We start from the raw sequence: 20,392 nt of genomic DNA, 5'->3' as shown, positions 1-20,392 counted from the left end.
TGGGGATGACTAGCACAAATGTGCGAGGGGACCTTTTACCACTACCTTTACCCGCAACTAAAGGTATCAAATAAATTTAGTACGAATATTGAATCAGAGTGTTCTTTGAGAGAAGATAAATCTGCAAGAGAATACATTTTCAGACTCCTTAAAATTAATTTGGCTGCTATTCTAATTGAGAAATTGTACTTAAAAAGGGGGGAAAATCCATTTTTGTGAATCCAGATTTCTGGCTGAATATACGTCAATGGTTTTATTGCAGACTGCATGTAATAAAGTAATTGTATAATTAGTAATACATTCGTCATTCTTCTGTCAGAGAAAAAAAAATGAAACACATACAGCTTTTGTGTAGAATCTGACAGTGGAGGAGAACTTTCCCCCCCAACAACTTTTCCCAAGAGAATTATATCATTATATCATAAAAATGTCAAAAGCTTGAGTTTACTGTTCAGGCTAATATTCTCAAATATTCTCTTCGGCTGACATCTCTGTCAATTAAAATTAAACAAAATTGCATGGTGTCGTATACACTTCCAACTGGAAAGCTTTCAGGTTTATGGCTGTTCTTCAAATTGATTTTTAAGATGGCAGCATCTGTAAAACCCACCTTGCAGAAGAGGTGTAAGTACAAGGAAGATGTACTTAAGGCTCAGTCGATTTTTAAGACGGTTTCAAGACATAAAGCAAGAATAAAAGAGCAACAGAGACTCCTCCGGAAGTCAGTTATAAATATAAAACCAGAGTTATTTCTATTCAGTTTTTCACACCGTGTTAATTTTTATCAAAGATTGAATTTGTTTCCTCTTTCCAACATTTGATCTCTTCTCCTCCCACTCTTTCATTCTCTCAGCAAGGAGTAAGAAAAGAAAGAGAGAGAAAAAGAACGTGAGTGAAGTTCTTCTTGGCTTCAAATTGTCCAATCTCATAGGATGTTCGGCCACTTCTGGTGGTTTCCCACAGAAATACACAGGCTTTCTCACGGGACTTTGAGTTTCTCATGGAAAAATAATAGGCTTCCCTCACAGTGACACGCTGCCAATAAAATTTGTTTTGTTTTGTGTTTGCTGGAGGAAAGGAGTTAGAGAGGGACGATTACTCTAAATGAAACCCAGAAGTCTCACTTAATAGGAAGCCTATTCCAATCGCCCAGGGTTGAGATTGTGCCTCAGCATGAACTCTGCGAGAAGTCAAACTGAATCGTAGGCATGTCTATAGAGCTAGTCCTTGATTTGCAACCATTTTATTTTATTTATATATATCATATATTTAGTTTGTCAAACATGTACAAGGTGACACGTATTAGTATAAACATGGACATGGACACAGGAGATGGGTACAAGTAAATGGGGGCAGTAGGACAGGGACGGTATGCACCCTGGTGAGCTTATGCACACCCCCTTTATGGATCTCTTAGGATGGGGTGAGGTCCACAATAGACCGTTTGAAGTTGAAGCTGTGGGGGTTTGAGGCTGTAACAATGGAGTTGAATAGAGCATTCCAGGCATTGACCACTCTGTTGCTGAAGTCGTATTTTCTGCAATCGAGTTTGGAGTGATTTACCTTGAGTGTGTGTCTATTGTTTGTTGTGTATTATTGTGGTTGAAGCTGGTAGTCGTTGATAGGTAGGATGTTGAAGCAGACAATTTTGTGTACTATGCTTAGGTCTGACCATAAGCAGCGTAGTTCCAGATTGTCCAAACCCAAAATTTCGAGCCTGATGGCATAAGGGATTCTATTTTGAGCAGAGCAGTGGAGGTTTTTTTTTTAGTTTGTTTAGACTATTCAAAGTTACATTCTACTCTGAAAAAAAGGGATTTGTCACTGGTTTTCACATGACTGTTATGGCATCCTCGTGGTCATGTGATCAAAATTTGGACCCTTGGCAACTGGCATGTACTTATGACAGTTTCCCAAATTTGGGTCATGTGACTACCATATGTAATATTTAACTTAGATGACTATATATAGAATTTTAACTCTTGTAACGATATGTTATATTTTGAGGTGACTTCTTCCTGTTGTGGTCTTTTATGTTTCACTTTAAAAGAAATACTTCTTCTGTGTGGTTTCTAAACCATATGATGAATGGTTAAAGGGACTTGGTATGTCTAGTCTAAAGAAGAGAAGGTTTAGTGGTGACAAGAGTACTTGAGGGCAGTGATGGAATTCAAATAATTTAACAACTTGTTCTCTGTCCTAATGCCCAACTCAACTGTCATTCAGGTCGATGGGTGCTTGGCCTTAGCTGTTACAATGGATTAAGGGTTAACTGGAGAGGCAGTTTCTGTAAGCAGGGCAATCAAGATTAGGCTAGAAACAACACCAGAATGTTTCCTTTCTGCCTTCCTTACAGGATTAGCCCTGTAAAGTGGAAAAAAACAAAAGGAGTTTTCTTCCAACAACTGGTTCTCCGAACTGCTTAGAAAATTAACAACTGGTTCTCCTGAATAGGCGCGAACCAGCGGAATCCCACCACTGCTTAAGGGGTTGTCACAGAGAAGATGGGTTCGACCTATAATCCAAAGCACCTGATTTCAGAATAAGAAGTTATGGAGAGAAAACCTATCAAGGAGAGAAGCAACCTAGAACTAAGGAGAAATTCCCTGATAGTGAGAACCATTAATCAGTGGAACGACTTGCCCCTGGAAGTTGTGGTTGCTCCATCATTGGAGGTTTTCAAGGGAAGATTGGACATTCATGTGTCTGGGATGGCATAAGGTCTCATTGACAAGGGGGTTGGAATAGAAGATCTCCAAGGTCCCTTCCAGCTCTATGCTTCAATGATTTTTTAAAAATATTTTCTGAGAAACTATGTCTCTGCATTATAATCATTTCTGTCTTTTGTTTCTTTTTGTTTTCTTTTTATTACTATTTTAAACGCAGTAAAAAAGAAATAAAAAAGAAAGAAAATGTCTGGAGAGCAGAAGCAGCTGTTGTAACAAGTGTCTGAGATCTAGAAGTTTTATCTTCTTTCTATTTCCATTCTGTCATATCATTTTCATGATGCTTATGAGTTATTTCCATATTCTGGAAGTATTTGAAGCTTTATTGTTGTAAATAAAGTGGAGGGTTTTTGCTTTGGTCATTTAGCTAATTCCCCGACTGCTTATACTTCCATATTTGAATCCAGAGTTTCTTTTTGATGTCTTCTCCTTGAAGCTCGATGCAAGAAAGTTGTAGGTCACCGGAGAAAAAAATGGGAAGACAGGACATTCACTCATGTTGGAACTCATTCTCTCAACATCTTGTAAATAAGGACATTGGAAGAGATGCTGCACTCCAGAGAATCTTAAACTAAGAATAGAATAACAGAGTTGGAAGGGACCTTGGAGATCTTCTAGTCCAATCCCTTCTTAGGCAGGAAACCCTATACCATTTCAGACAAATGGTTTTCCAACCTCTTCTTAAAAATTTCCAGTGATGGAGCATTTACAACTTCTGGAGGGAAGTTGTTCCACTGATTAATTGTTCTAACTGTCAGGAAATTTCTCCTTAGTTCTAAGTTGCTTTTCTCCTTGATTAGTTTCCATCCATTGATTCTTCTCCTGCCTTCATGTGCTTTGGAGAATAGCTTGACTCTCTCTTCTTTGGGGCAGCCCCTGAGATATCGGAACTTTGCTATCATGTCATATCTAGACTTTCTTTTCATTAAACAAGACATACCCAGTTCCTGCAACTGTTCGTTATATGTTTTAGCCTCTAGTCACCTAATCCTCTTTGTTTCTTTTCTCTGCACTCTTTCTAGAGTCTCCACATCTTTTCTACATTGTGGCGACCAAAACTGAATGCAGTATTCCAAGTGTGACCTTACCAAGGCCTTATAAAGCGGCACTAACGCTTCACGTGATCTTGATTCCATCCTTCTGTTTATGCAGCCTCGAACTGTGTTGGCTTTTTTGGCAGCTGCCGCACACAGCTGGCTCCTATTTAAATGGTTGTCCACTAAGTCTTCAAGATCCCTCTTACAGTTACTACTATTGAGCAAGGAATCTGAACATTTGTCTCCTCTGGCAAATCACATGAATTCTCCTTTATCAAATTAAAGAAGAATTTTTAAAAAGATCCGCTCTACACTTATATTGTATAGTCATGAAGTCTGGCTTAAAACAGAAGTAGACAGCCCTAGGAATCTGCATCACCAAATAAAATTCAGAACATGATCAATTATGGCAATCATGTCAGTGAAATTAAATAACCTCTAGTTTCTTAACTAAACATTTTCTTTAAAAAGCGACTTGTTCTCTGGCTGAATATGTACACTTGACTTCGCAGGTGTTAGCCATTTATAAGCTCAGGTCAAGAGAAATATTTAACTCAATTCCCCCGAGAGGAAAGACAAAATTAAGAAAAGAAGGGCCTTTATGTGTCTATGACCCTTTTAAGGTTGCAGGGAAGGGGCATATAGAAAAACTCCTTAATTCATTCATTTAGAGGTTGAATGATGTTTTTTTTTCCCGTTGACAACTTCAAAGTGAATTTCTACAGCAGTTAAAACCACCTATTTCAACATGAGGCACTTCATGCTTCATGTAAAATTCTCTTTCTCTCTCTTTCTCTAGAAACTAGTTCTCCAAAATACAATCCATAAGATTCTTTGAACAGAACTTTGTAAGAAAAATTCTTTAATAATAATGTCATTTATAGCATTTATAGATCAACATTTTTTTTCAACTTTTCACGGTATTACCGAGAATTCATTTACTTCAGAATATGCTTAGGTATACCAACTAGAACTTGCTGGTGCATATAATACATTTAAAGGTAAAGGTTCCCCCCGCATATGTGTGCTAGTTCTTCTCGACTCTAGGGGGCAGTACTCATCTCCTTTTCAAAGCCGAAGAGCCAGCGCAATTCAAAGATCTGCGCAGTCCATGGTCATGTGGCCGGCATTACTAAATGCCAAAGGCGCAAATCTTCCCACCAAAGGTGGTTCCTATTTTTCTACTTGAATTTTTACATGCTTTCGAACTGCTAGGTTGGCAGAGCTGGGACAAGTAAAAAGAGCTCACTCGGTTACATGGCGCTAGGGATTCAAACTGCCAACCTTCTGATTGACAAGCACAGCATCTTAGCCACTGAGCCACAGCGTCCCTAATACATCTAGTATTAATACTAAATGTATTAAATGTATTAAATACATTTAGCTTAGTATTAATCTTGGTTAAATCTTAAATATCGGCACATGGCTTAGGTTATTGTGTAAACTCAGAACATTTTATTAATGTACAGTTCTAAATATTGTGTGGCCTGATACAATAGCTTAATTGGGTCACATTTACATTCCCATTCATGCTCCTTTTGAATGTTATCAAAGTGTTCTCCCATTAAAAAAAAAAGTGTATCTATCCAAGAAGTGCAAATAAAATGGGTTTATTAGTGGAAAAGGCATAAACAAACATGGTATTATTGCTTGAAAACATGTGTCTGTTAAGCAGAATAACACGGGGAGATTGGGAAGTATAAGGCCATAAAATGTATACATATGGAGCAGAACAGGACAGCAGGATTTTATGGTGGTAGATTTTAGGCTGGAGATGATCGGCCAAATCTGTATTATAAATTGTGTGCAGATTAGTGACCATATGGTGTGCAGAATTTGTCTAATTGGGCAGAACTAAAGCCTGCATTCAAATCGCATATCAAAGTTACAAATGGTTTACAAATGGAACAAATAACAAAAGTCAAACAAATGGAAGTGGAGCATCCTAGATATGACTCTCCTGGTCTAGGGCTGGCTTAAACCATTTGTGTCTTCCCTTGTTACATGTATAATTATGTATGGTTGCAGGAAATGGGTATGTCTAGACTAATGAAAAGTAGGACTAGGGATTACATGAAAGCAGGGTTTCAATATCTCAGGGACTGCCACAAGGAAGAGGGAGTCAAGATAGTCTCCAAAGCACCTGAGGGCAGAACAAGAAGCAATGGGTGGAAACTAATCAAGGAGAGAAGCAACCTAAAAGTAGGGAGAAATTTCCTGACAGTGAGAACAATTAATCAGTGGAACAACTTGCCTCCAGAAGTTGTGGATGCTTCATCATTGGTGGTTGAAGAGACTGGGCAGCCATTTGTTTGAAATGGTACAGAGTGTCTGCTTGAGCAGGAGTTGGACTAGAGGATCTCCAAAGTCCCATCTGACTCCAAAAAATGTCTTGAAAGGAAAACTAGTCTATTGACTTTGCTGCACTGAGGAAACATCTTTCTCCGGCAGACATCTTTCTCACAAATAAAACAGATGTGATATAGGGAAGATCATATTATGAAGTGTTCTGATTGAATGCCTATTTTATGGTGAGAAAAGGAATTGCAAAGTGGGCCATGTTGTTTTATGAAGTTTCTTTTTATAGCCAACTAGCTGATAACCCAGCATTGTCCAGGTATTTATTTTATAGGTGGAAAATGTCCAGACCAAACATAATTTCTAATGTTGGATTTTTCCCCTTACCAAAGGGAGCTTCCTTGTGGAGTACTGTGAAGCTGTTACCATGGCAACTCCATAGCGCTGTACAGTAGAAATCATTTTATGGCAGTACAGTAGAATCCATTTTAAGGCACAACAGGCTGTATCTTTACAGAACACACACCCCAAAGGGTGTTAGGGGTGTCATACTCCCCACAATATTTGTTTCCAAAGAGTAAGTCATCTGTGTACTAAGTTTGGTTGAAATTGCTCAAGGAGTTATGTTGGAACACACAAACATACACATATATAATAGATAGATAGATAGATAGATAGATAGATAGATAGATAGATAGATAGATAGAGAGAGAGAGAGAGAGAGAGAGAGAGAGATAGATAGGGTTCACCGACAAATGCGCGCTCGATAAAAGCGCACTGACAAAACTGTGGCGAGAAAACCGCGAGTTCAAAATCGCGCCAACGAATGAGTGCAGAAGTGCGCTGACAACAACGCACTGACAAAAGCGCACCTTCAACAAACAAGTAATAACAATCTAATAACCCTAATCCTAACCCTAACCCTAAATCTAACCCTAACCCTAAACCTGAACCTAACCCTTACCTTAACTTAAATCACGCTTTTGTGGGCACGGTTTTGTTGGTGCGTTGTTGTGGGTGTGTTTATGATGTCACAGTTTTCTCGCCGTGGTTTCGTCAGCGTGCTTTTGTCGTGCGCGCATTTGTTGGGTCACGGATAGATAGATAGATAGATAGATAGATAGATAGATAGATAGATAGATAGATAGATAGACAGACAGACAGACAGACAGACAGACAGACAGACAGACAGACAGACAGACAGACAGACATTTTGATCAGAGAATCAGAGCAGAAAGTTAAGCTAATATCTATGGGGATTTTTCAGTCATCCAGGTCATGGTTATCCCAAAGGTTCTTTTTCAAAAGGCAACCAGATTTTCTTGGTTTTTCTTGAAGACATTTAACTTCTTACCCAAGAAGCTTCTTCGGTTCAGAACTTTGAGTTAAACTAATATCATTTCAGTCTCAAATCTGCTGCTTCATATCCATTAGAATTACAAGCTGCTCCCCTACCCCCCCAAAAAAAATATTCCACATTACCCTGATTAATTAATACTGAGAGTCTCATAAATCGCTTTCTAATTTGTAGCCACAGGCAGACCAAAGAAATCTGACCTTTCACATCTGGAAGTGCACCTGGCCTCGAGGAGGCGGGGGAGATTCTTTTTCTCCTCCAAATTTTACTTCCAGTTTATTGTGGGTGCAGGACTAAGATGCAGACAGTTTGATCTGCGGCTGAAGAAAATATGAATCCCAATCCCTAGACACAGTTTCAATCAAAACTCTCGTTTTATTTACTCTTCTTCAACTGCTTGGGCCAAAAGAAGAGGAAGAAAGGTGAGAGAAACACAGTGGCAAATGGAGAGGGGAGCAGGAAAAGAGCTGACTTAATCCCAATACTAACACAATATTGATTCGCATTCATGTCGGCTGCTTGTTGACGTGTCTTGCATACAATGTACGGTCTCAATTAGGTGTTCCCTTCCAGGGGTAGGGTAGTTGTGCTAGAAAAGAGAGTTTAGTAGGGTCTAATTTTATGTAAAGTAAAGTGCTCCGATGCCAAGCACACGAGAGCAGGGAAAAGGAAAAAAAAAATGGGAAAAAAAACCCAGCAGATTTGGGCAAATGAAAATATTATTTTTTAAAGCATCCTGGCTGCCAGCCTGAAAAACAAATGGGATTTACCTCTAAAGCTAATTATTCCAGCTTAATATCTGTCCACAGGCACATCACGAGACATCTGTAATGAAAAACTACTTCTCATATAGCTTGCGTCAAGTCCTTGTGTATTCTATTAAGCAGCGTTCAATGTATTTACCTAATAGCTTAGCCTGAGATTTGTTTTGCTGTGCTGAAACAAGATTTATGGAATTTTTGCAGGTGGCGAATAAAAAACAACAACTCAGCAACAATACCCTTTGGCTTGTTCTTTTGAGATGGTCTACAGTGTGCCAAATGCATAATAAAGCACCAAAGTGAACAGGTTTTACAAGGAAAGAAACCTTCAGCATTGACTAGCTACCACTAACACATTCTCTCTCTCACTCTCTCTCTGTATCTCTCTGTCTCTGTCTCTCTCTCACACACTCTCTCTCACACACACATTCTCTCTCACTCTCTCTGTTTCTCTCTCTTTGTCTCTCTCTGTCTCTCTCTCTGTATCTCTCTGTTTCTCTCTGACTTTCTCTTTCTGATTCTCTTTCTCTCTCTCTCTCTTTCTCTCCCTCTCCCTCTCTGTCTCTCTCTCTTTCTGACTCTGTCTCTTTCTCTCTCTGTCTCTCTCTGACTTTCTCTCTTTTTGACTCTCTCTTTCTGACTCTCTCTCTCTCTCTCTCTCTCTCTCTCTCTGTCTCTCTCTCTCCTCTTTTTTCTTTTTTGCCCCTTGCAGGTTTTTATTGCCTGGACGCAGCTGGATTTACACTGTATTTAATAAAACATTAGTAGCCACTAGGGACTGAAATATGTAACATAAGTCTTTTTCAGTAAAATAATTCCATAAATCTACATATGAAGTTATTTTTCTTTTCTTTTTTTGCAAGTGCCATATATCCATAATGTAATTTAATTATAAATATAGTCTATGAGTCCTGCTGCCCACTCTGTCTTTTGAATTTAATAGAAGTAAAACCTGTCCATAGTTGATTGTAGATCAATGTTTGCAGTTCTGGAATGTATTGGGCCTCCCAGCTATCTATCATATTTGAATAAACTGGGGAGGGGAGAGACCTAATGGCTCTAAAGATTTGTAAACCTGCAACCTTGTGAATGAATAAATAAACGAAGATGATGGGAGCGTGCCATATTCTCTAGCTAGACTTAAGAGCTGAATTCTATTCACCTTTTTCATTAGAATAGAATAAAATAGAATAGAATTCTTTATTGGCCAAGTGTGATTGGACAGGCAATGAGCATGAATTTGGTTCATATGGTCTCAGTGTACATAAAAAGACAAGATGCATTCATCAAAAATCATAAGGTACGGCACTTAATGATAGTCATAGGGTATAAATAAGCAATCAGGAAACAATATCAATATAAATTGTAAGGATACAAGCAACAAACAGTCCTGCAGTCATACGTGGGAGGGAATGGGTGATAGGAATGATGAGAAGACTAATAGTAATAGTAATGCAGCCTTAGTGAATAGTTTGACAGTGGTGAAGGAATTATTTGTTTAGCAGAGTGATGGAGTTCAGGAAAAACAGTTCTTGTGTCTAGTTGTTCTGGTATGCAGTGCCCTATAGCATCATTTTGAGGTTAGAAGTTGAAACAGTTTATTTCCAGGATGTGAAGGGTCTGTAGATATTTTCACAGCCCTCTTTTTGACTCATGCAGTATAAAAGTTCTCAATGGAAGGGAGATCGGTAGCAATTTTTTTTTCTGCAGTTCTGATTATCCTCTGAAGTCTGTGTCTGTCTTATTGGGTTGCAGAACCAAACCAGAGAGTTATGGAGGTGCAGATGACAAACTCAATAATTCCTCTGTAGAACTGAATCAGCAGCTCTTTGGGCAGTTTGAGCTTTCTGAGTTGGCACAGAAAGAACCTTCTTTGTTGTGCTTTTTTGATGATGTTTTTGATGTTAGGTGTCCATTTTAGGTCTTGAGATATGATAGAACCTAGAAATTTGAAGGTCTCTACTGTTGATACTGTATTGTCTAGTATTGTAAGAGATGGTAGTATGGTAGATTGAAGATTGATTATCTGCAGCTTTGAAAAAGAAATGGGAAACCATGGACCTTCTGGCAAAGAGATCCTTTCTAAGGCAGTGTTTCTCAACCTTGGCAACTTGAAGATGTCCAGACTTCAACTCCCAGAATTCCCCAGCCAGCATTCGCTGGCTGGGGAATTCTGGGAGTTGAAGTCCAAACATCTTCAAGTTGCCAAGGTTGAGAAACACTGTTCTAAGGAATGATCAGATAAGAGACAACATAGCCCACAACTGCATACTGGGTGGAGCAAGAGGTTCATGAAGACCCTTCCTAAGTTATTAAACTGTGAAGGTGATGACTCAGTCCTAAAGGAAATCAACTCCTTTGGAAGGACAGACACTGAAACTCCAATATTTTGGCCATTTAACGAGAAAAGAGTGGACTCACCGTGATGTTGGAGAGATGGAAGGTAGAAAGAGAAAGGGATGGCTGAGGATGGGATGGTTAGATAGTATTATCAATGCAATGATCATGAATTTGGTTAAACTAGGGGAGACAGTGGAGGTCAGGAAAGTCTGGCGTATTGTGGTCTATCTGGTTGTGACACAACTTAGTGACTAAAAAAACAAAAGATGCTGGGGAACCATCTGCATTTAATGCTGGAACCAAGTACCAGCATCAATTGAGACAACAAAGAGTGCCTTGCAGGTGTCTCTCTCAATGTTTAATGCTACTTCCATTGTCCTTAAAATCCTGCTACTACCCAGTATGTGTGTGACTGGCTCTGGAAGACAGTAGAGAATGGTGTGTTTGTGTGTGTGTGTGTGTGTGTGTGTGTGTGTTGGCATGCTATGGGGTCATAAAGAGTCAGAGATGACTTAGTGACTGAATAACAACAAAAAATGATGGCAGGAGAATTTTACTTTCAGGGCTTGCAAGATTTTGTTTAATGTAGCTTTATAGTAAAGTAGAATATGTTTCTCTTGTGATGTCCCCTGTCTGGTTTACCTGGTAAGGCTACCAGTACAGAAGATTTGCAAACCAGCAACCTTGTGCATGAATAAATGAATGAAAATCAATCAATGAAGATGGGGGCAGGGAATGCCACATTCTCTAGGCAGAGGTAAGAACTGAATTCTATTCATCATTTTCACTTTCAGATACTTTGGAGGTTTGCAAAAGAAATGGGAAATCATGGATCCTCTGCAGCCTTTGATCGGTGGTAGTTAAGCCAGAGGACTTCCCATAAACAACTCCCTGATTTGTTTTTAAATTTAAGATGCTAGGCTTTTAATTTGAGTGTTTCTGGAAAAAGCTATGGACTTGCCTCATGGCCATATTGAGGATTCATTGATAGATCAGTACTCCATCTGGACAGAGTTCCAGAGGAAGCTTCAAAAGACAAATAACTGAAATGTAAAGGACACAAATATTGATGTTAAATGCAAAGAGAATACTCTCTGATCACAACAATATAACATTGTGATTCTTAGGCTGTACCAAATTATGTCTTGTATAGCAACAGCTTGGATTGTTATCAGGAAAGACTTTTAGTGAGTGGTTGCAAGAGATGAGTTTCTCCCTAAGCATCAGATAATCCATATGGGTTGCTCGGTGTCAACTTCTCAAGTTCTCAGCGCCATCTAAAAATTCACCAAGTGTTTAACTCTGTTAAAAAAACCCAAGACGTCAATTCCTTGCTTGGCAACATTTGGAAGAGAATTGAAAATAGAATTGCTGGTAGATGCCTGCTGTCTTACGGACCAATAGAGATAACACTTCTGAAGATTTTGCACAGTTCTTTTCACTGCCCCTTGGTTAGAAGAGATGCAAGACAAGGCAACCAAAATGTTATGTCCATTTAATGGGGGAGCTACAGAAGCGCCCCTACAAGGAGAGACTTTAGTCACTGGCATTCTTTGGCTTGAAATGAAATGAAATAAGGAAAGGAACAGAAAAGAAAGGAAGAAGGAAAAAGGAAGAAGGAAGAAGGAAGGGAAGGGTGGCAAGGGAAGGAAAGGTGGAGGAAAGGAAAGAAAAAGAAAGGAAAGGGAAAAAGAAGAAGAAAGAGAAGGAAAGAGAAGGAAATGTGGAGGAAAGGAAAGGAAAAAGAAGAAAGAAGGGAAGGGAAGGTGGAGGAAGGAGAGGAAAGGAAAGGAAAGGAAAAAAGAAGAAGGAAGGGAAATTGGAGGAAAGGAAAGGAAAAAGGAAGAAAGAGGGAAGGGAGGCTAGGGAAGGAAAGAAAAGGGAAGGAAAGCAGAGGTGGGTTGCTCTCGGTTCGGCCCGGATTGGCCCCACTGGTAGTAGTGGTGGTGGGAGGCTCCGCCCACCCACCTGGATACTTCTGTGCATGCGCAGAAGTGTCACATGCAAGCACAAGCAAGCTGGTAGCCCCAGGATTTGAAACCCACCTTTAGAGGAAAGGGAAGGAATGCTGCATGATTGTATATAAATCATATATGGCATCAAGAATAGAGAGAAAGAAAGAGAGAGAAGAAAAAGAGGTGTTTTTTTTTCCAGTGTTAGAACTTGAGTCATCCACCAAAACTCAATGCCGAAAGCTGGGGGAACTTACTCTTCAGTGAAGCACATAACTAAACCATGAAATGAACTGGCAGAACACAGGGATGGCAGCTGATTTGAATGTTTTAAAGAGGGGACTGAACAGAGGAGAATCAGGCTAGGTATGACTACTAATGAGGATCACATTTTACAACCATCAGAATTCTAAGTAGAGAAATTCAAATTCTGTCTGCTGGGAATTTGCAATAGAAGGCAGGAATGGTCTTTTAGGAGCTTTTCAAATGCTTCAATTTGGGCACTGGCAACCACAGAATGCTAGGCTATTGGAGTTACAGTTTGATTCTTCTTCCTCCCACTCTTCTTCTTCTTCTTCTTCTTCTTCTTCTTCTTCTTCTTCTTCTTCTTCTTCTTCTTCTTCTTCCTCCTCCTCCTCCTCCTCCTCCTCCTCCATTTTCTGTTTTGTAAATAAATATATACCCTGATTCTTGAGCCAGGAATTGTGTTGATTGTTGCGGAATGATCAAGTGAATTGTGGGGGTTAGAGGAGGATATGCTCAACTATGTTAAATAAGTCAACATTCTCCACTATAGTGATCTTCAAATGTAATGGGAATCCTCAAAATGGCAGGACATTGCCATATATTTTTCTTAGTGTCAATGTAAAAAAACAACAACTTCTTGTTCTATAGCTGGAATCCTTGTATTGGAAAGTATATTGCTTTTTGATTAAGTACTTTACTAAACATTTGATCTTTAATTTGTTTAAACAGATAATAATGAGATAGATAGATAAATAGATAGATAGATAGATAGATGATAGATAATAGATAAGAGAGATGACAAACGATGAAGATAGATCAATAGCTCGATAGATAGCTCGACAGCTCGATAGAAAGCTCGATAGATAGATAGCGAGAGAGAGAAAGAGAGAGAGAGAGAGAGAGAGAGAGAGATGAAAGAAATATAATTGATTATGATGAAGATGATAGATGATTGACAGATAGGTGATTGATAGATGGATGGATAGGTAGATGGATGGGTGGATTCCAGTATTCCAGTGTTCCAGTGAATCCCAGTGAATCCTAGTGAATCCCAGTATTTCAGTGAACAGGAGCAAAGTAAGGTGCTGAGACAGAAAAAAGATAGATTGACACCAGTTACACTCAGGATATTTTTTGGAGGGATGAGAATGACAAAAATCATTCTTTGCTGATTTTTGATGGTGGGGTTTTGATCCTGTGATCAAAACATTAATTGAGCCATATAAAAAATAGAAGTGAATCTTCCATCTCACAGTTGTGTCTCCCAGCTTGACTTTTTTGTCCCCAGAGTAATACAACTAGGTAGGCTTACCAATATTTGCAATAAACTATATTTTAAAAACAGAGTCAACCTCCATCATAATTTGCACTCAACTTTCCAAGGAATAAACAATTTGCCTGATTAAGAGACTCCTGGAAAATTCCAACTCTTGCCCATTCCTTCTCTTGTGCTTTCAATAGTTGTGATATTGCCCATCATGGGCCTGTTGTTGTTGTTGTTGTTGTTGTTGTTGTTTTTCTCACAAGCTGGCATGGCTGGCTTTGATTCACAGAGGAACTATTATCATAGGAATTGTTCAGGCTCATAGAAAAGTGGATTCTTGAAATTCCCAGGTCATTGTTGCTTCCTCTTACTTCTGGGAAATCCTTTCTAAATATTTCTTCAGGATAGCCTAAGAATTTAGGCTGCTTTCAAGCAACTTTTTTTTCATTTTAAGTATCTTGCTACATGCTAGAATTATTTAATTACTTCTGCAAGCAAGTTTAAGGAGCCGCTTATCCCAATCGCCTAGCGTAGCCTAAAATAAGATTATTTACAATCCAATCTAAGGAGTGCTGACTGGTAATGTTGGCAGCTAAAGCTGCCTCAGCATTTAAATTCCCACTTTTTCTGGGCAAAAACCCAGCAGGCTGATTCAATTAAACTCTTTATGTTATATATTACCCAGAAGTTCACTATCTGAAGCAATTCACAGAGACTAAAGCCATGCCTTTATGATTGCAATTTGGTAGAAAGACATTTTTTTTTCCTTTCCCAGGGACTCTTAGTTTGAACCGCCGGGAAAATGACAAGGAAGCAGCATCTGATTTGATGGTGGTCTTTGCAAAAGACACACGCTGCCCCTTTCTCAGTCAAAAATTAAACCAAATTTTAAAACCATGGGGAAAAAAAGGATTGTTTGCCACTCCTGGGGCTGTTGATCTACACTTGGGGTGGAAAATATAATCACTTCCAGGGCTGACCTGGCTCAGAACAATAGGCCCTTCTCTCCTTCGTTACAAAGGAGGCCTTGTCATCCATATCAGCATCTGCAGTTGTGGAGAATATACGTTGCTCCGGGTTGAATTGTTGGGTTCTTGATGTTTTTCTGAGATTGTTTCTCTCCATGCTGGTATTTCATCACCAGACTAGGTAGTATCATCAATGCAACATCTGGTAACGAAACATCTGGAATGAGAAAAGCCATTTTCAGCATTGAGAACCCAAAAAATGTCAGTGTCTTTAAGCCACGTTTCTCTGATCGAATGTTTGGATCTCCAAATGTTCTGAGTCTAAGGTAAAGGTTCCCCTCGCACATATGTGCTAGTCGTTCCCAACTCTAGGGGGCGATGCTCATCTCTGTTTCAAAGCTGAAGAGCCAGCACTGTCCGAAGACTTCTCCATGGTTATGTGGCCGGCATGACTAAATGGCAAAGGTGCACGGAACACTGTTACCTTCCCACCAAAGTGGTTCCTATTTTTCTACTTGCATGTTTTTACGTGCTTTCGAACTGTTAGGTTGGCAGAAGCTGGGACAAGTAATGGGAGCTCACTCCATTATGTGGTGCTAGGAATTCAAACCGTCAAATTGCTGATCTTTCTGATCGACAAGCTCAGCATTTTAGCCACTGAGCCACCGTGTCCCTCTTTTTTGGGGTCTACAACAGAGGTGGGTTGCTCCTGGTTCAGCCTGGGTCAGCCGAACTGGTAGTGGCAGTGGCGGGAGGCTCCACCCACCTGCCTGGATGCTTCTGCACATGTGCAAAAGCGTTGCGCGTGCGAGTACGAGAAAACTAGTAGCCCTGGGGTTTGAAATCCACCTCTAGTCCCCAACTTCCTAATCAGTGATTCTGGGAATTAGTACACCCATGTGGAGGGCATGAGATAAGAGATAGCAAATTTAATTATTGAAAGCACATTGTGTTCTGAAATTCTGTATCCTGAACTGGGTGATAATCCCATCCTGTTTACGGTTACAATCAGTACTGCAGCTTTCTTCCTCTTTTTCAGGGGACCACGTGGCCTATATTTACATACGATGCTAACCTCAGTTAAATGTTGGTCAGTTTTTTTGTGCTTATGGTATGGTATGAACTTCCAGAACGTGCATCCACATCAAAGTGCAAAAATGTGGATTAGTGCAAATAATATAAGCATGCATGTATCACAATGAAATCCCTGGAGCAGCCTGTTTGCTTCCAATGCATAAGTCACCACATTTGAGTGAGTACATTGCCGTATACATTTTATCTTTTGTCTATGGAGAATCTCAGGCATTCAGGTCACAGTTGTCCTAAAGGTGCTTTTTCATAAGGCAACTGGAGTTTGGTTTTCCTCGAAGACATTTTGCTTCTCATCCAAGAAGCTTCTTCAGTTCTGACTGAATGAGGGAGGACGGAAGAAGGTGAAGTGATATCATTAACAGGTTGGAACAGATGTTGGAAGTCTTCTAGTCCAACCCCTTGCTCAAGCAGGAGACCCTATACTATTTTGGAAGCAAATCGTTGTCCAATCTCTTCTTCAAAGCCTCTTCTGAAAATAAGCCATTCCACTGATTACTTTTTTCCTCACTGTCAGGAAATTTCTCCTTAGTTCTAGGTTGCTTAATAAATATTCATTATTTATTTGTTTATTTAAATTTATTTAAATACTGCCCAGTTTCTTTTTTAATAGCCACCAGCCACGGAGCACCCAGGATTAATTGTTCTGTCTGGAATTTTCTCCTTATTTCTCAGTTGGTTCTCTTTAAATTAATAAGTATTCATTTCTTTTTAAAAGCCACCAGTGATGGAGCATCCACAACTTCTGGAGGCAAGCTGCTCCACTGGTTAATTGTTCCCCTGTTGGGAATTTTCTCCTTAATTCCAGGTTTCTTCTCTCCTTGGTTAGTTTCCATCCATTGTTTCTTGTCTTGCCTTCTGGGGCTTTAGAGAACAGGTTGACCCCTTCTTTGCAGGAGCCTTCAGATACCATAACACTGCTATCAAGTATTTAATCAGAATTGCAAATAATAAAATAAGATCTGGTTTTGCCTTGGATGTTTTCCCCTCTGCTTCTGCTTCTTTTGGCAATATGGATCTGAACACCACAAAAATCCAGGAAGCCCTCCCATCAGAGGTGGGTTCCTACCAGTTTGCACCTATTCAGTAGAACCAGTTCATCGAATCTACCAAACCGGTTAGAAGAGGTTCCACCAGTGGACCCGGAAAGCAGGCCACACCTACAGAAGAGGTTCCAATTTTTTTTGAAACCCACCACTGGTCCTTGGATATGATTATTCTACACTATCATGCTCATATTTATAAAACTCAGTGCCTCTGTGAAAGGTAAGGATGACTACTGCGTTTGTGGTGCAATCAGAACATTGCGTGTGTTGAAGTTGTTTTAACGCAAACCAAAGATGCCTTTTAAAAAACAAGCTTACATCCTATTCTTATGCATGCCAGTGCTGTGTGTGAGGTAATTTAAGGTGGTTCTGACAAGTGTCGTCGGCATCTTCATATCCGGTCACATGGGTGGCAAGCCACTCCCACAAAGGAAGCCATACCCACAGAGTAGGTTCGAACAATTTTTGAAACCGACCACTGCCTCCCATATAATTTTTTTAAGAAAGGCACTGCCCTTTTCTGTTTTATTTAAACCCATACCATTTTAGGGACTGTTTTTGATGTCTTTTTCTTGCCTTCTTTCCATTCCCCTTTATTAGATGCAAAAAACCAGGAACATCTGCCGCATTTCTAGTGCAGTCACACTAAGAAGGCATTAGAACATCAGCCTCAAGTCTTTTCTCCAAAGATTGTTGGTGAAGAATTCACTTTTGCTTTCAGCTTTTCCACATGACTTTTTATCCAAGTTCCCACTGTGACCCCCAAATCCACTGGCTGCTCAGAACTTAACAGGGCATATATGAAATCCCTTCATTGGGTGAACCCTAAAATAAGAACCTAAAAAACAGAGCCAGCTTCCTTTCCCAATATTTGCCAATCCCAGCTTCTTCTTATCCTTCCTTTCTTTCCCTCCCTTTCTTTCTCTTTCTTTCCATTATTTCTCTCTCTCCTTTTCTTTTCCTTTCTTTCTTTTTCCTTCCTTCCTTCTTCCTTCCTTCTTTCCCATCTTTCTGCCTCCCTACCTCTTTTCTTTCTTTCTTTCTTTCTTTCTTTCTTTCCTGCCTTCCTTTTGTCTTTCCTTCCTTCCTGCCTGCCTCCCTACCACCTCCCTTCCTTCTTTACCTCCTCCTTCCTTTTTTCCTTCCTTCCTGTCTTCCTTCCTTCCTTCCTGCCCCCCTACCTCCTTCCTTCCTTCCTTCCTTCCTTCCTTCCTTTTCTTTCTTTTGAAGGACCCCAGAAAACCTTTCCAGTCTACTGAAGGCCGTACTCCTGTTGTGATGAGCTTCTTTACTTTCAGCAGATTGTTTTAATCAGGTTTTTCAAAACCAGCCCTGCATGCTTCATTGCAGCAGCCCCAAGACAATGAACTGGATGTTGCTTCGACAGGAACATCTGACTGACTTTAATAGATTTTATGAGCCAGTGTAGTGCTTTCACATTAGATGCAGTTTTACATCTGAGCGATATCCCGGGTATTTAATCTATACAAACAGTGGAGATATAGGAGTGGGTGAGGGGGAACAGTGACCCCTGAAGACCTTCCTAAGAGATGCATTTCATTTTAATAAGGAACGTGGCGGCCATTTAATTCCCCCCCCCTCCTGCAGCAATGCTCTAAGGACGCTTGCCTTTGGAATGCAGTGTTGCTGACTTTGTCTCTCCTTCGGCTATGTCTCTTTTCAGAAGGAGTTTTCTTGCTGGAATATTGTGTCACTGTCTTGCTAAGCCTTTGACTTCTTTTTCAGGACAGAATATAAATTGGAGTGAAATGCAGGTGTTTCCCTGGCCTCACGCCACAACCTCTCCCCACTGGGGAGAGGGGACGTTTTCATCCAACGCCTTTAAAAACAACCATTTAAAAATAAAGACCAAAAAGCCAATCAAAGCATAAGGGCCATTAGCAATCTCTAAAGGTAAAGGTTCCCCTCACACATATGTGCTAGTCGTTCCCAACTCTAGGGAGCAGTGCTCATCTCCGTTTCAAAGCTGAAGAGCCAGCACTGTCTGAAGACGTCTCCATGGTCATGTGGCCGGCTGACTCAACACCGAAGGCTCACAGAGCACTGTTACCTTCCCACCAAAGATGGTTCCTATTTTTCTACTGGCATTTTTTTACATGCTTTCAAGCTGATAGGTGGCAGAAGCTGGGACAAGTAATGGGAGCCCACTCCATTATGCAGTGCTAGGGATTAAAACAGCTGAACTACCAACCTTTCTAATCGACAAGCTCAGCGTTTTAGCCACTGACCCACAGCGCCCCTTCAGCAATCTCTACTGTTCCATATAGTCCAATACAGGTAGTCCTCGACTTATGACCACAATGGAAGCCAACATTTCTGTTGCCAAGTGAGACATTGGTTTTATGAGTTTTACCCCATTTTACGACTTTTCTTGCCACTATTGTTACATGAATCGCTGCAGTTGTTAAGTTAGTAACCCAGTTGTTAAGTGAATCCAGCTTGCCCATTGCTTGTCAGAAGGTTGCAAAAAGGAATCATATGACTAAAAGCATCCTTAGGACAACCATGACCTGAATGACTAAGAATCTCCATAGACATTAAACTGTGCAATGAGCATTTCAGGGAACTAGGTATGTTTCCTAATTTTTCATTCCTACTTCCCTGATAGTGGGAACAATTAATAAGGAGAATGGTTTGCCTTCTGAACATAGAACATCACAGTTGGAAGAACTCCTAATCCAACCCTTGCTCAAGTAGGAGACCGTCTAACATATCAGACAAATGGCTGTTCAATCTCTTCTTAAAGGCTTCCAGTGATGGAGCACCCATATGTTCTGAAGGCAAGTCATTCCACTGATTAATTGTTCTCACTGTCATGAAATTTCTCCTTAGTTCTAGGTTGCTTCTGTCCTTGGTTAGTTTCCATTCATGGCTTCTGTTAGGAATATAATCTAATAGTTGGGTTGGCAATATATAAATCATGTAACAATGTTGTACCTATTTTCTTTAAATCATACTGTAAAATGTGATTGGTTGCTGTTTTCCTCAATCGGCCATAAGAGGGAGCCAGAACGACTGTTAGCTCTCTGTTTCATTAGATGCTGAGTTGATCTGATGTGAGTGTTTTTGGAAGCTGGAAGTGCCGTGAGCTATTGTAAGTTTTGCAACTGTTAGCAAACTTTGTGTACCGGACTGATTATATGATTACTGGACTATGTAATTTGGATTATCTCTTTACTGAGAGACGTTGATAACTGACTGAATTATCCATGTATGACTTGGACTGTTTGATGGACTCTGATACCTCTATTTCCACGAAAGTAAAAGCCTATTTAAACTGCAGTGTC

The sequence above is a fragment of the Thamnophis elegans genome, chromosome 16 (genome assembly GCF_009769535.1).
Source record: "Thamnophis elegans isolate rThaEle1 chromosome 16, rThaEle1.pri, whole genome shotgun sequence".
Classification (NCBI taxonomy): Eukaryota; Metazoa; Chordata; class Lepidosauria; order Squamata; family Colubridae; genus Thamnophis; species Thamnophis elegans.
The sequence above is the reverse complement of the archived record's forward strand: the minus strand, read 5'-3'. Positions refer to the sequence as shown.